The 15,601-nt window shown below is 46.1% G+C and overlaps 1 protein-coding gene across 4 annotated transcripts in view; it reads right to left on the bottom strand.

Annotated features, from left to right (window-relative positions):
* Positions 1-15,601, bottom strand: part of DIAPH3 (diaphanous related formin 3) — a 1,960,340-nt gene that overhangs the window by 783,633 nt on the left and 1,161,106 nt on the right. The window lies entirely within an intron of this gene.

The raw sequence follows: 15,601 nt of genomic DNA, 5'->3' as shown, positions 1-15,601 counted from the left end.
CTGCGTACACGGAGATGGTCAAAGTCAATGACCTTGCATTTCCAGTGATGTACAGAATGAGAGAATCCTTACTACCTCTGATAATCTGAAACCTGACCTGATGAAAGTGCTTGTAACCCCTTATAGGCAATGAACAGTTAGTACACTGAAAATAGAAATATGGGTTTAGGGTTATCCAGAGATTGTGATCTTGCACATACAATATGGTGGTAAACTGGGCAAAGCAGGGCAAAAACAGACAATACCTTTCAGCGGGTCCTCTTTTTCCGCAGATGATGTCTTGGAAGTGGATGGGTCCTATAATCACACTACAGAGTAAAACCAGGTACAAACATTAACAGTGTGGCCCTTCCAAAATTTATTTGTTCTCTCCGCAGGCCAAACCCCTTACATTGTCAAGGTACCCATCTGTTAAATTCCTCTAGCATAACCTCCACATCCTGCATATAATTTTGGAGGGACATCTCAAGGGTTTTTAAGTCTCCCCAGGTAGGTCTACCATTGGAGACATGCACCTCCCCCCTGCCAAGAAGGTTGTATGAATTCTGAAATTGCACACATCAGTGGAGCTACAGGGTCACTGACCTTTTGACCAGCTCCATACACACAATGACGCTTAATTTACGATAGAAGAGAGAACTCTGTGGAGGGTTTTTTCGATCACTGCAGAGGAGGTTCTGGTGGGGATTGAGGTGCTCCTCGTCTCTTGGCCAGTGAAAATGGAGGCCCACAAATCTTTGCCCACCTGATTAATGGTGTAGTGCTGATTCCTGGGGGATTGCAGCAACACGATATGAAGGATCGCAAATGGTGTCTCTGCAGACTATTGTTGAACTTCATTGCATTGTGGTGACCCCCCCATACTGTTGAGACCCCTGGCACATTACCAGGAGGTGGCCCATAGCGCCTCTTCCCTGACAGCCGGCCAAGAGAATATGGGGCAGTTCTGTGGTGGGTACCTTTGACTTCTAACCACCCCCCAGCCAGAGAGTGAGACTGGCAGCCCCGACTACAAGCAACACCATCAGCATGGGCCATTACTAGGTACAAAAGAGACTACCATAAATGATTTACTCCAGGTGTCCCTCTCCAAGAAAGGAGAACACTGGGCTGTGGCCCCAGTGCAGTCAGTGGCAGTCGAGCGCAATGGGCGACCAGGAAGGAATCGGAGTCTTCCACCAAGAGTTTCATGACCCGCCTCTTTATGGAGATTAAGACTAAATTGGGCACAGTTCGGGTGTACCTCAAAAATCATTTGCCAGAGCTCCGGAAAGGCTTGAAAGAACTGGGGACCAGAGTGGACCAACTAGGAACAATCCAAGATGAGCATACTTTGGATCTCAATGAATACCGCTCTTGTTTGACCACTATGGCAGGCCAAATCATCACACTCCAAGAGAAGCAGGAAGACCTCGAAATCAGTCTAGCCAATGCAGTCTTTGGATTTGGGTGGGTACCCCTGGGCAAAGAGGGCTAGAACATGAAAGCTTTCATTCAAGGCCTAGTGGACTCCCTCCTTGATGACCAAGGGTTAATCCCCCTGCGCATCGATAGGGCCCACAGGCACGGTCCCCGAAATGTGGCCTTGAAACACCCTGCTGGCACTGTCATGTGTTTTCATTACTTCTAAGACAGAGGAGATGCTGGAATCTCTATGTAGAAGTGACCAGATAAGATACAATGGTGACAATCTTCAAATCTTCCCAGGACCTATCTCTCACTACATTGATCAAGAGAAAATCATTTTAACCATTTACCAAGTTTCTGAGCGACAACAATGGTAAATATAGTAAGGGACACCCCTTTCGCATACTGTTCAAATGGCAGGGCAAAGGTTGGTCCCTCAGGTCCCTGGAAGAAGCATGCTCAATACTGATTATCCCCTCCTCCACGTCTGAGAAGGATGCCTCAAGAGAACCACTCTAATGGAAGAGCCCAGAATGGACACAAGTGCCGAAAAGGTGCAAAGGTGGCATCCCCAAACAGAAGGAGATCCTTGCAGAACGACAGTCAGCTGATCACGTGCACATAGTTAATGGTACATCCATTCCAAATCCGCAGCCTACGTTGGCCTCTGTTTCAGACCACGAGAAAGCTCCTAATTTAATCTGGCATCTGATCTCCCAAGATTTAAGAGTTGGTTTGCAGGGTGCTCCAGTGGCCCATAGCAGATTTGGGAATGTTAAGATGTGAACATGGGCTTTGCTGGCCCAGGTGGGTGACATCCTGGACTGGTGCGGACAGAGGCCTCATTCCCCCCAGGGCCGACCCCTTTCTTCATAATGAACTGCAGATGCTGCTCAGGTACCGCATGGAGAGCGTTCCAGTTTTGGCATTAAATGTTCCAGCAATAGTGATGTTCTTTGTTTTTTTCTAGGGTTGTGTTGGGGAACTTGGATTTTAGGAGGGAACAGCCATTTGCCTCTAGCCACTGCCACACTGGTCATCACGGCCATCCGCAGCACTAGCCTGTCTCCTAGTAACCTAGCAATGTCCTCGAATGAACTCTGCCTCCTAACCTCCAATGTCCGGGGCTTGAACAACCTTATCAAGAGGCGTTCCAATGTGCGCATACTCTCCTTTCTCCAAGCAGATATAGGGTTAGTTCAGGAAACCCATCTATTGCAATTAGACCATTGGTATTTCCCAGGTTAATACTTTTCATCCGGTCCCAAGAAAACAGCAGGGTGGGTATTCTGATCAACTGCCACTGTTCAATGATAGTGGAAGGGACACGCAGGGATAACGAGAGCCACTGGGTTTCCATTCAAGGCACGCTTCGGGCCAGCCACTTGCAATAGCATCATTATACAGCCCTAATCAGGGATCATAACGTTTCCCCACAGAGACAATCAATATCATATTAGCCTGGTCTAGTGCACCTTTCATTATCGTTGGAGACCTCAACTTCGTTATGGGCTTTTCCATCTACCCTGACCATACGGGGAGGTGAAGCTCCACAGGCCTTTCAACGGCAGAAGAGACACAACTAGAGGACCTGGAGTTAGTGGACGCATGGAGACATGGTTACCATCTCATATGAAATTATTCTTACTATTCAGTCGCTAACAAGGTGTATTTGCAACTTGATTATATACTCTTGGATAAAGGCCTTCTCCTGACTCTGACGGACACCACTAAATATCCTATTGCTCTTTGATCACAGCCTAGTTTCTTTCGAGTTGACGGATATGCCCCCTACTAGGACTAGAGCGACTGGCACCGGCAGGCTTCAAGATGACCTCCTGAGGGACCGAGTGACCATAGCAAACATCAAAAAGGCTAACTCCTTCACATCAATACTGGGGAAGTCAGTGCATCCAGCCCCCGGAACACAGTGAAGGCAGTCCTTAGAGGTCTGTTTGTAGCAGAGGCTACCACAAACTCCGTAAGATGTTTCACTGTAAACTGGGCACGAACCTCGACACTTAACATAAGAAAGCCCACTTCGCTAAAATCTGGAGGAAAACCATGACACTAAGCGACCAACTGAGGGCCCTTGAAACCGATAAATCCAAGTACCTGCTTGCACAACCTGGCAATAAATAATACCACAGCAACAAATCGGGTCAAATAATGGCAAATCTCTTGCAGGCTCACGGAACTAGAACTATTATTTCAGAAGTGCAACACCTACAGGGCACCATGTGCACTGGCAACCAGGAAAAGCCAGCATGCTTTCTTAACTATTGTACCCAGTTATACACAAAAAAAGCACTGGCGCAAAGAAACGATTGAAATACCTCAAAGAGACTCAACTGCCTTAAAAAAAGACCCTCAGAGATGGCAACCTTGGGCAGGCCGCTTGAGAAAGAGGAAATCTTAACAGCTAAATCTAAGTGAAACCCTCCAGAGTGCTGAGCTCCAATGGCTTTACAGCAGCCTCTACAAATACTTCTGTCCCACGATTTTGTAGATCCTCCTCAGGGTAAGTACTGAGATTTTCTATTATGTAAGGGTCACTCCATCCATGAATGACCCCATAATTACTCGGATTCTTAAAAACAATAACAATTCCTTGGACTGCATGTCCTATCCACCAATCTCCCGCCTTAATACTGATGCGAAAATCCTTACTAGGGCTGTTTCCTTGAGACTACAACCCATGCTGGAGTATCTGGTTCACCTGGATCAATCGGGTTTCATTCACTCATGCCAAGCAAGTGACAGTACCAAAAAGGCTGTGAACCTCCTTGACATTGGCACCACAGGTACTAAACATGCGACCATGGTCATGCTGGTTGCTGAGAAAGAATTTGACAGCATTGACTGGGCCTTCATGGCTGATGCACTGAGTGCATTGGGGGTCGATCCTACACTTATGTCCTGGCTCCTAGCAGGTTATCAGGCCACCATGATAGAATCTGCACCAATGGTCTTTTCTTGAACTGGATGCACATAAAATGTGGCATGCATCACCTGGATGCTCTCCCCTCTTCTTTTTGCCTTCACATTGGAATCACTGGCACAACATTTTCAAAGTAATCCCCAGATAAAGGTAATTCGGTTCGGCCAACAGGACCTTAAAATGACTGTTTGCCGACTATGTCCTGCTGTACCTGAATGATCCTGTAAACTCGATCCCCTGGCTGCTGCAAGAACTACAGGTTTATCAGGAAGTCAAGGTTAACGTTTCTAAATTTGGGATCCTGAATATATCAATCCCTCTGTCAGCAGTACAGCAGGCATAGGCAGGCTCATCCTTCAGATGGGCGACCCTCATATAGAGTACATAGGCCTGGCATCAGCTTCTATTCTGGTTAAAACTAGAGCTCTAAACCTTCAGCATGTTAAACAGAGTATCCGCTGTGAAATCAAAAGTTGGATCCCTTATTCCTCTTCTGAAGGAATACATAGCTTACCTCCTACCGTTATGTTCCCACTTTATCTGGGGAGGCAAGGCGGAGAGGACAAGGAGGAGACAGAGCTCATTGTGCATGCGAGCAGGCAGCTTGGGGGTTCCTGATTTGGATTAGTATTATGTTGCGTTGCAGCCGATCTATGCTATCTTATACACTGGACCTGAATGTAAACTGAAAAGGGTTGGTGCATGATTTAGAACACTATGACGACCGGACCCTGATGGGAAATTCCCAGTCAACCTAGGTCTGCCAGAACAAAAACGCTCTACGTGTCTCTCCCATCATGAGGGCAACATTGGATGTTTGGGATAGGGTAGGAGTTAGATTGGGGCTCAGCACCTCTCAGCACCTTTCCTTCCTCCTTCACACCTCTTTTAGGCAACCATATTAGAACTCCCTACAACAACAGATGGTAGGAGAGAGAGTGTAAAACACTACAGGGTATGTACACTCATGGCTCTCTCATAACATTTGAACAACTGAAGGAAGAGTTCCACCTCCCAAAGACTGAGAGATATTGGTACATGCAATTACGCCACTGGCTCTTAAATCCCAGAATTAAGAATGGAGGCACGAGAACCCTCACCCCTTTTGAAAAGTATCTCCTCCATTGCACAGACAATCATGTAATCTCCATTACACATGTCATGCTTCATACTAGACAGCACTCCGAGTCTGGGAGAGGCAGTTTGCTATCATACAGGACCAGGGGCAGTGGATGGAAAGCCTGACGCTGGAGACCCAGGATGCTTTACATTCAGGAGGGCAGAAAACAATCCACAAGATACTCTATTGGTGGCACAACACACTGACCCACCAAGATAAAATTAAGAGAGGTCATAGTTCCCTCTGCTGAAGAGAATGTGAGGAAGAAGGATCTATTACCCACATTTTTTAGTCCTTCCCCACAAAATAGCCCTTCTGGACCTTGGTCCCCTCTACTATAGAACATACTAAGGGCTCTGACCCACCTCTGTGCACAGAGGTGATTCTTCAGGGTCGTCCAGTGCTGGAGGTTGCCCCATTGTTTGGTTCCCTGAGTAAATTAATATCCCACCTCTTACTGGTGGCTAAGCAGATAATACTAAATTTGTGGGTTAAGGTCACAGCTGTCTAAACAGAAATGGATTGAGCAGCTGTGGTGGATCCTTAGCATGGAGAAATTGTAGAAGTTGGCACAAAGAGAGGAAAAAACTTTTACCAAGCAACTGGAACACCGTTTACATTATTTTAGTGAAGATTACAGGGAGCTTTAGTGCCGGAAGCGCCTCTGAGCACTGAGCCTCCTTAGTATCTTTAACCCCTTCCCCGCAATGGACGTAACCATTACGTCCTGGGACTGGCCATCGGGGGAAGCGCTAGCGCTTTCCCCGAGGGCCGCCCCCCCCAGGCCAGGGCTGAAAGGGGAATCCCTTCCCCTGTCACCCCCACCCCCCCATGACGTCAGCAAGCGATCGCGCGCTGATTTCATGAAAGGGGGAAAGACGCGCTGGAAGCCATTTGCTTCCAGCGCGTCTAAAGGAGAAGGTGAGTTTTTCACCTTCGTGCAGGGGGGTTGGGGGGAGGGATGCCTCTGAAAGAGGCATCGAGGGAAAGGAAAGGGTTTTCCTTTCCCTCAATGTCTCTTTGAGCATTCCTGCTGCCCGATCGCAATGCGATCGGGCAGCAGGAATGCCCACTAGACACCAGGGATTTTTCTATGTGTGTGTATGTTATTAGTGTGGGGGAGCGACCCCTTCGGCAAGGGTCGCTCCCCTTTGGGGGCAAATGTATTTTTCGTCGTTTCTGCCCACCTTGGGGGCAGATTGGCCCTATTTTTAGGCCGATCTGCCCCCAAGAGGGCAGAAAGCCACTAGACACCAGGGATTTTATTGTTGTTTTTTTTTTTTTGTGTTGGGGGGCGGCCCCTGGGGCAAGGGTTGCCCCCAGGGGCCCACATGTATTTTTGGGCAGTTCTGCCCCCCGTGGGGGCAGATAGGCCCGTATGTATTATTGGGTAGTTCTGCCCCCCTTGGGGGCAGATAGGCCTATTTTTTGTAGGCCTTTCTGCCCCCAAGGGGGGCAGAATCCCCATAGCGCCAGGGATACTATGTGTGTGTGTGTGCTTTGTGTGGGGGTGTGGCCCCTTGGGCAAGGGTCGCCCCCCCAAAGGGGGGAATGTAATCTGGGCGATTTCTGCACCCTCCCCCCCTCCCCCCTGGGGGTAGATTGGGCTATTTTTTTTTTAGGCCCATCTTCCCCCAAGCAGAGAGCACTAGACACAAGGGAAAATAAAAAAATGGTTGGTGGCGGAGTGTTTGTCAACTGGCGAAGTATTTGCTTTTATGATAATAACAGTTTTTCTCCTTTTTGTTCTTGTTCAAAGCTTTTGCTGACTTTGCTGTGGCTTGTTGCAGTTTTGGCAGTAGTTGTCCTGCGGTTTGCGTAGTTGCATGTTTTAGGTAAGTAAATACATTTACTCCAAGTGAGTATTGTTGCCATGCATGAATGACATGTTTGTAGGTGGTGTACTGAATGCAGGATTGTGTGTGAAATTGTCCTTAGATTTATGCACAATGATTATTGTGTTGTCTTATGTCTAATTTGCTTTTTTTTTCTCTTTTTGGTGGGATATCATTGGTGATTGCTGTGGCTGTGCAGAGTAGTTGCTGGTGAGTCAAGCTTTTTCAGGCAAGTGAGCAGTATAGTTTTTGAGTTTATAACTCTTAGTGATAAAGCTATACTTTGTTACTTATCTTACACAGTGCTGGTCGTTGGTGGTGTATTTGTCCAGTTAATTTTTGTAGGAAGGATCATGGCTAGCCGTAGGATGACCGCTCAGCAGGTTGTTAGTGTGCTTTTTGAGTCATCTTCTGACCATGAATATGAGACTGACTCTGCATCTGAGGCAGAGGAGGAAGTGCAGGATTCTGGAAGTGAATTTTCTGCCAGAGATGAATCATCTGATGATGAAGCCACTCTCAGTGCGGATGAAGCCACTCTCAGTGCTGATAAAGGGTCTGTTTTAGAGGAGGTCAGTGATGTGCCGATGGTGCAGGAGCCAGCGGCTGAAAGGCTTCCCATTGGAAGACCTGACACGTGGGTTGCACCAAACATGGAGCAGCCACAGTTGCCTGCATTTACTGGTTTTCCAGGGTGTCGAGTTAATACGGAAAACTTTTTCCCCGTCAACTTTTTTGAGTTGTTTATGGACGATATATTTTTGGAAGAGATTGTTGAGCAGACTAATTTGTATGCAGAGCAGTTTTTGAGGGACAACGCTGCCAGACTTAGGCCACACTCTAGAGCTAGCCGGTGGATTCCCACAAATCTGGAAGAGTTGAAAAAGTTCTTGGGTTTAACTTTTTTGATGGGGCTGATAAGGAAGCCATCGCTGTCTTCATATTGGTCTACTAGTCCCTTGATGGCAACTGCTATATTTCCTGCCATCATGAGTCGTAACCGGTATGAGCTTCTTCTTCGGATGTTGCATTTTGTAGATAATGCTTTAGCCTTGCCGCAAGATCATCCTGATTCTGACCGTCTTTTTAAGATTAGATCTGTCCTTGATCATTTGGTAGATCGGTTTTCAGAGATCTATATTCCAGGGAAAGAAATATCTGTAGATGAGTCTTTGGTCCTGTTCAAGGGTCGTTTGGTATTTAGGCAGTACATTCCTAGCAAGAGGGCACGGTATGGAATTAAATTGTATATGCTGTCTGAAAGTAGTACAGGATATGTTTATAATTTGCGGGTCTACACTGGTAGGGATTTCAATATTGACCCCCCTGGTTGTCCACCCACTTTTGGAGTTAGTGAGAAAATTGTGTGGGAACTTGGTAGATGACTGTTTAACAAAGGTCACCATTTATATGTAGATAACTTCTACACTGGAGTTCAGTTGTTCAAGGAGTTGTTCAGAGTGGACACTGTTGCTTGTGGCACAATCCGCTTGAATCGGAAAGGCTATCCAAGAGAGCTTGTCTGTAAAAAACTTGAGAAGGGACAGTGCAGTGCCTTGCGGAATGATGAGCTGCTAGCTCTGAAATTTGTAGACAAGAGGGATGTATACATGCTAAGCACCATCCATAATCAGAGTACTTCACCTGTGGCTGTTTGGGGTCAGGTTGCCGAAGTGCGCAAACCTGTGTGCATCTTAGACTATAATAAGCTCATGGGTGGTGTTGATAGAGTAAATCAGAGGTTAGAACCTTACACTGCTGCTCGTAAGTCTTATGTGTGGTATAAGAAATTAGCGGTTCACTTGTTCCATTTGGCAACTTTTAATGCTTTTGTTGTGTTCAAGGATAGTTCTCCAGAGTCAAGGATGACATATGTGAAATTTCAGGAGTCTATCATAGCTAGCCTTGTTGTGCTGGAACAGGCAAGAGCTCCTAGAGAAGCAGTGGTGGAGGATGTGGCTAGATTGAAAGATCGTCACTTTGCTGAGCACATTCCTCCCACGGCCCCAAAAAAAACTTTCCTGCTAAGAGATGTAGAGTCTGTGCTCGAAGAGGTATCAGGAAGGAGACTAGGATGTACTGCCCTGATTGTCCTTCAAAGCCTGGGCTGTGTGTGGGTGGCTGTTTCAGTAGCTTGCCACACACTGAAGAATTATTGGGAAATTCCGTGAGCGCAAACTGCTGTTTTATATTTTTATATGTTCAGTTTCACGGTTGGCATTAGTCATGTATTCAGTTAGAGCTTTTGTGTTTGTAGTTTTGTACTTATTTATGATTAGTGGTTTCTTTGTTGTTTAAAAACAAAAAAAAGGGGATGGTATGTGTGGGGTGGCGCTTGGCTGGCGGTGTGCGTGGGGTGACGCCTGGCTGGCGGTGTGCGTGGGGTGGCGCCTGGCTGGCGGTGTGCGTGGGGTGACGCCTGGCTGGCGGTGTGGGTGGGTGGGGTGGCGCCTGGCTGGCGGTGTGGGTGGGTGGGGTGGCGCTTGGCTGGCGGTGTGGGTGGGTGGGGTGGCGCTTGGCTGGTGGTGTGGGTGGGGTGGCGCTTGGCTGGCGGTGCCAGCCAAACGCCAGTCCACACACTCATCAGCTGGTTTGATTGCTGTATCAGGCATGTGGGCGTATGAAAGTGATGGGCCCTTGACTGGCGCTGTCTGTCGATGCGAGTCTTGTAATGTGCTGGGCCCGTGGCTGGCGGCGTGAATGGTCTTGTGCGTGTCATGTATGAAAGGTGTGTGGATGGACTGTAAAGCGGTTGGTGCCTTGTCGTGGCTTTACAGCTCACGAGCTGTGAGTCATTGCTTCAGTTTTTTGGCCTTTCAGTTATTACCAGTGAATTTCACTTTTGTGAAATCTCTTGTTAATAAAATTTTATCTACTGAACCATCACTCACCCTCGTGCCAAATCCAACCAGTATGTGTGGTACAAATGACAAAACCTGCTCTGCTGTAATCAGGCGTCGCAGCACACTTGAGACACGCTAGGTGTCTCAGGTGGGACCCCGATGATGAAGCATGCCACCAACTTGGTATTACAAAACTACCTGTGTTTGGGGGGGAGGGGCCACCTGTGTTTTTGGTCCTGGGTGCGGCCTTAATCTAGAGAAAACTACCAAACCCAGACATTTTTTAAAACTAGACACCCCAGGGAGTGCAGGGAGATGTGGCTTGCGTGGATGCCCCAACATTTTCTTACCCAGACGCCTCTGCAAACCGCCAAATTTGCTTAAAAAAGCATATTTTCCTGACTTTTGTTTGTTCGATCACCGCTCCCACATAAAATTCCTACTCCCCAGCTTTCCCCTTAGTCTCCCAAGTAAAATGACACCTCACTTGTGTGGGTCCCCAAAGCAGAGTCAGCCTAAAGATGTATAAAAGAAGAATATGTCCTTATCAACTCGCTGTGCTATCCCCTCCATCTCTACAAGTTTTTGGCCTTATTCTGATGCAGGCATCTGGCCCACCCACACAAGTGAGGTATCATTTTTATCGGGAGACTTGGGGGAACGCTGGGTGGAAGGAAATTTGTGGCTCCTCTCTGATTCCAGAACTTTCTGTCACCAAAATATGAGGAAAATGTGTTTTTAGCGCCAAATTTTGAGGTTTGCAAAGGATTCTGGGTAACAGAACCTGGTCAGAGCCCCACAAGTCACCCCATCTTGGATTCCCCTAGGTCTCTAGTTTTCAAAAATGCACAGGTTTGGTAGGCTTCCCTAGGTGCCGGCTGAGCTAGAGGCCAAAACCTACAGGTAGGCACTTTGCAAAAAACACCTCTGTTTTCTTTAAAAAAATGTGATGTGTCCACATTGCGTTTTGGGGCATTTCCTGTCGCGGGCGCTAGGCCTACCCACACAAGTGGGGTATCATTTTTATTGGGAGACTTGAGGGAATGCTGGGTGGAAGGAAATTTGTGGCTTCTCTCTGATTCCGGAACTTTCTGTCACCAAAATGTGAGGAAAACGTGTTTTTGTGGCCAAATTTTGAGGTTTGCAAAGGATTCTGGGTAACAGAACCTGGTCTGAGCCCCACAAGTCACCCCATTTTGGATTCCCCTAGGTGTATAGTTTTAAAAAATGCGCAGGTTTGCTAGGTTTCCCCAGGTGCTGGCTGAGCTAGAGGCCAAAATCCACAGCTAGGCACTTTGTAAAAAACAGCTGTTTTCTTTCTGAAAATGTGATGTGTCCACGTCGCGTTTTGGGGCATATCCTGTCGCGGGCGCTAGGCCTACCCACGCAAGTGAGGTACAATTTTTATCGGGAGACTTGGGGGAACACAGAACAGCAAAACAAGTGTTATTGTCCCTTGTCTTTCCCTACATTTTTTCCTTCCAAATGTAAGACAGTGTGTAAAAAAGACGTCTATTTGAGAAATGCCCTGTAATTAATATGCTAGTATGGGGACCCAGAATTCAGAGATGTGCAAATAACCACTGCTTTTCAACACCTTATCGTGTGGCCTTTTTGGAAATACAAAGGTTTTCTTGATACCTATTTTTCACTTTTTATATTTCAGCAAATGAATTGCTGTATACCAGGTATAGAATGAAAACCCATTGCAAGGTGCAGCTCATTTATTGGCTCGGGGTACCTAGGGTTCTTGATTTACCTACAAGCCCTATATATCCCCGCAACCAGAAGAGTCCAGCTGACGTAACGGTATATTGCTTTCAAAAATCTGACATAGCAGGAAAAAGTTACAGAGTAAAAAGTGGAGAAAAAATGCTGTTTTTTTCACCTCAATTTCAATATTTTTTTATTTCAGCTGTTATTTTCTGTATGAAACCCTTGTAGGATCTACACAAATGACCCCTTGCTGAATTCAGAATTGTGTCTACTTTTCAGAAATGTTTAGCTTTCTGGGATCCAGCATTGGTTTCACAACCATTTCTGTCACTAACTGGAAGGAGGCTGAAAGCGCAAAAAATAGTAAAAATGGGGTATGTCCCAGTAAAATGCCAAAATTGTGTTGAAAAATGTGGTTTTCTGATTCAAGCCTGCTTGTTCCTGAAAGCTGGGGAAATGGTGATTTTAGCACTGCAAACCCTTTGTTGATGCCATTTTCAGGGGGAAAACCACAAGCCTTCTTCTGCAGCCCTTTTTTTCCATTTAAAAAAAAAAAAAAAAAATGAAATTTTCACTGTATTTTGTCTAATTTCTTGGTCTCCTTCAGGGTAACCCACAAAGTCTGGGTACCTCTAGAATCCCTAGGATGTTGGAAAAATAGGATGCAAATTTAGCTTGGGTAGCTTATGTGGACAAAGAGTTATGAGGGCCTAAGCGCAAACTGCCCCAAATAGCCAAAAAAAGGCTTGGCACCTGAGGGGGAAAAGGCCTGGCACCGAAGGGGTTAAGCTCCAGGACTATTACACTGGAGTCTACTGGCATCACAGAGACAACCTGGACCCGAATATGTTTGACAATTTTGAGAGGGCCCATTCACAAAAGAAATAGTGTGGATATCTCACACAGGGACCCGGGTGTGTGGAAGGTAGGGCTGCCAGCTTGCGGATGGGAAGAGGATGGTATTAGAGATTATCTTGTTGTTCATACTTGTAATTGCTTAGTCCTTCTGATGATGCTTGACCGATGTGTGAACACAATGTTAAAAATTAATAAAGATGTAATCAAAACTAATTTATGATCAGACCTGTTTTTAAACACGAGAGGGCTTTATTCAACTACAAGTCCCAGATGGTGACGTTCTGGATGGATTATGTTGAGGTTTATCGCCCTGTTTTAAATACACACATCTTAGCTTAGGGTCTTTTTAAAGATATGACCAACTGCCTCACAAAGGGTGATGGTTGACAATATAAGCAATAAGAGGTGCACAAAGGGTGGCATGTACATCTGGTGATTTCACTATTTTTGTTTTTTTTCTTACCCCAGCCTGCAGGCAACAATCAAGTACTCCAGAGTAACTGTAAGTGACTGAGTTTACAATAAAATACATAAGATTGCATGGAATTGACCTGATATCTTGAACAGGGATCTGTTCCTTTAGGCCTTGACGAAAGCTGTGTGACTATTGAGTGATAAAGGCTGACACTTGTCGACTGTTTACATTTCCGCAGTTTTTACCCTTAGTCCAACTCCTTGAGTGTATTAAAATAGGATACAAGGAGTTGGAGACATTTTAACCTTGTTCACAGATCCCACCCAAAAATAAATCAGCAGTGTTCCCTCTAGGTGGAGGTTTGATCTACCCAGACACATTAGCTGTTCGGGTTTGGACCCGATGATGAAACATGCCACTAGAACACACCAGTGGTGAAGAAATATGCCACCAGAATACACTAGTGGCAGAGGCTCTCCTAGAAACCTTTGTGAGACTTCAAATTCCAGTTAGGTTCTTAGTTTTCTCATTCTGTACTAAAACTACCAACATTTTACAAAATGTCAGGACCACTACAAACACCGATTCAATTATGAGGTTATTTCCTTAACACCTCCCAACCACCCAAAAAAGTCCAAGTGGCAACGTCTTCTATTACTGGCCCCATGAAGACTGGTGACTTCTTGGTCCCAAAACATTTATACCTTGATTATAACAATTAAGAGTCATTGTATTAAAGGTGTCTGATTGAAGACTGAACACTATTTTTAAACACCATATTTCTTTTAACTGCTTTTGCCTATCAATTATTTTCTCATTTAAAAAAAAACAAAGCCTTAGTACTGCAGCATTTTATAACAGAATACCAGGTACTGGCATTTGTCATCTATCTACCACCAGTACTTTACTGCTCCAGCTCAAACCACGATGCAGATACCTACCTTGAAAAGTACTGCAATTGTGAAATAACATTTAGGTAAACTAGTAGATCATCACAGTACAGCAGTGCTTTTTTAATCTAATATGGTTGAAAATGCCAATGAAAGTGTGTTCTTCACGGACCAAAACATTTACCGTTAGGCAAAAGAGGTATAAAGCTATTACAAGGTTCTATCCAATTTACACGGCCACCCGCCCCTCCAAATCTGAATACTGTCCTGGTAACAAACCTTTCACCTAAAATATTTCACTCTGTCCCAGGAATAGTCACAGGAATTACTGGGAATAACAGTCAGCATTTCGCCATCCTAATACTGAGGGCTTCAAAAAGAGTCGTATGTATCCTCGCTGCACGGCAGATGGTGAAAGTGCCATTTGTTGCCAAGAATAGACAATTGGCTACATATGAATAGTTAAAAGATCGAATCCTGCGTTATGGGATCGAAGATAAGCAGTAAAATATAGACAGACCCCCCAGGAGTTAGACTGGCTAAGGCAATAGGACAGTTTGCCTTTTACACGTCACTAAACGTCTTGTTGAAGGATCATTCTGTGATTGAACATCCTTAGAAGCTTGACAGTCTCATATGGAGCTACTAAGGAGTTTGTTGCATTCAAATTCAATGGTACCAGGCACATACAGGGGCTTTGTGCTGGCAGGATTCACAGAGGGATGCTGGGTTGGTGATCTTGGGCAGCAGTTCTGTGTTGCTTGTCACATGTTGTTTGTGGTACCTGACATAGGTCTGCCAGAAAAGTGGTGAAGTAGGTAGGGACCTTCATTTAAATGTATCTGTTGTTTTCAAAATGCTTGTATTGGCCCATACAGACCCAGGGCTTTGAGACATTTATCACTTCTAACAGGACTAACAGTCTGCATGTTGAGTCTAAATAGGGATAAGCTGGGTACAGCTGCCACACTCCTCATCCAGGCAGATACAATATGCCTATTGTTACAACTAGTGTAAAAAGGCAGGTAAAGGGAAAATCTTTCTACCATGACTACAGTGGTAAGGGGACCAGGCAATCAGACAGCAGGCCTGGTCCTCGTTACAACATACACATATTTCAGGACTTTTATCCTATACACAAAGTACAAACACTTACGCCTGTAGTGGAAGTCTTCTCACTGTACGCATAATGGTCTCTAAGAACACTATGGGGGTCATTATGACCCTGGCAGTCACCAGACCGCCAGGGTCACGGTCGCAGTCGGACTGCTGTGGTCATGGCGGTCCGACCGCCACATTATGACCGTTGCCAGACTGCCACATTATGACCGTGGCTAAGCCGCCACAGTCCCACTGCCTGACACTACCAGGTTGCGCCAGCCTGGAGCCTGGCGGTCCCAACGGTTGTAATCCGCCAGGGGAGCGCTGCTGCCCTGGGGATTTCGAGTCCCCATCCGCCAGAAATGGGAGACTCTGGGGGGGCCCTGCACTGCCCATGCACTTGGCATGGGCAGGTCAGGGGCCCCTAGGACCAGCCCCATTGCACTTTCCACTGCCCGAATTACGAGCAGTGGAA

Source organism: Pleurodeles waltl, chromosome 8 (genome assembly GCF_031143425.1).
Source record: "Pleurodeles waltl isolate 20211129_DDA chromosome 8, aPleWal1.hap1.20221129, whole genome shotgun sequence".
Taxonomy (NCBI): Eukaryota; Metazoa; Chordata; class Amphibia; order Caudata; family Salamandridae; genus Pleurodeles; species Pleurodeles waltl.
This window is presented reverse-complemented; position numbering and strand designations above follow the sequence as displayed.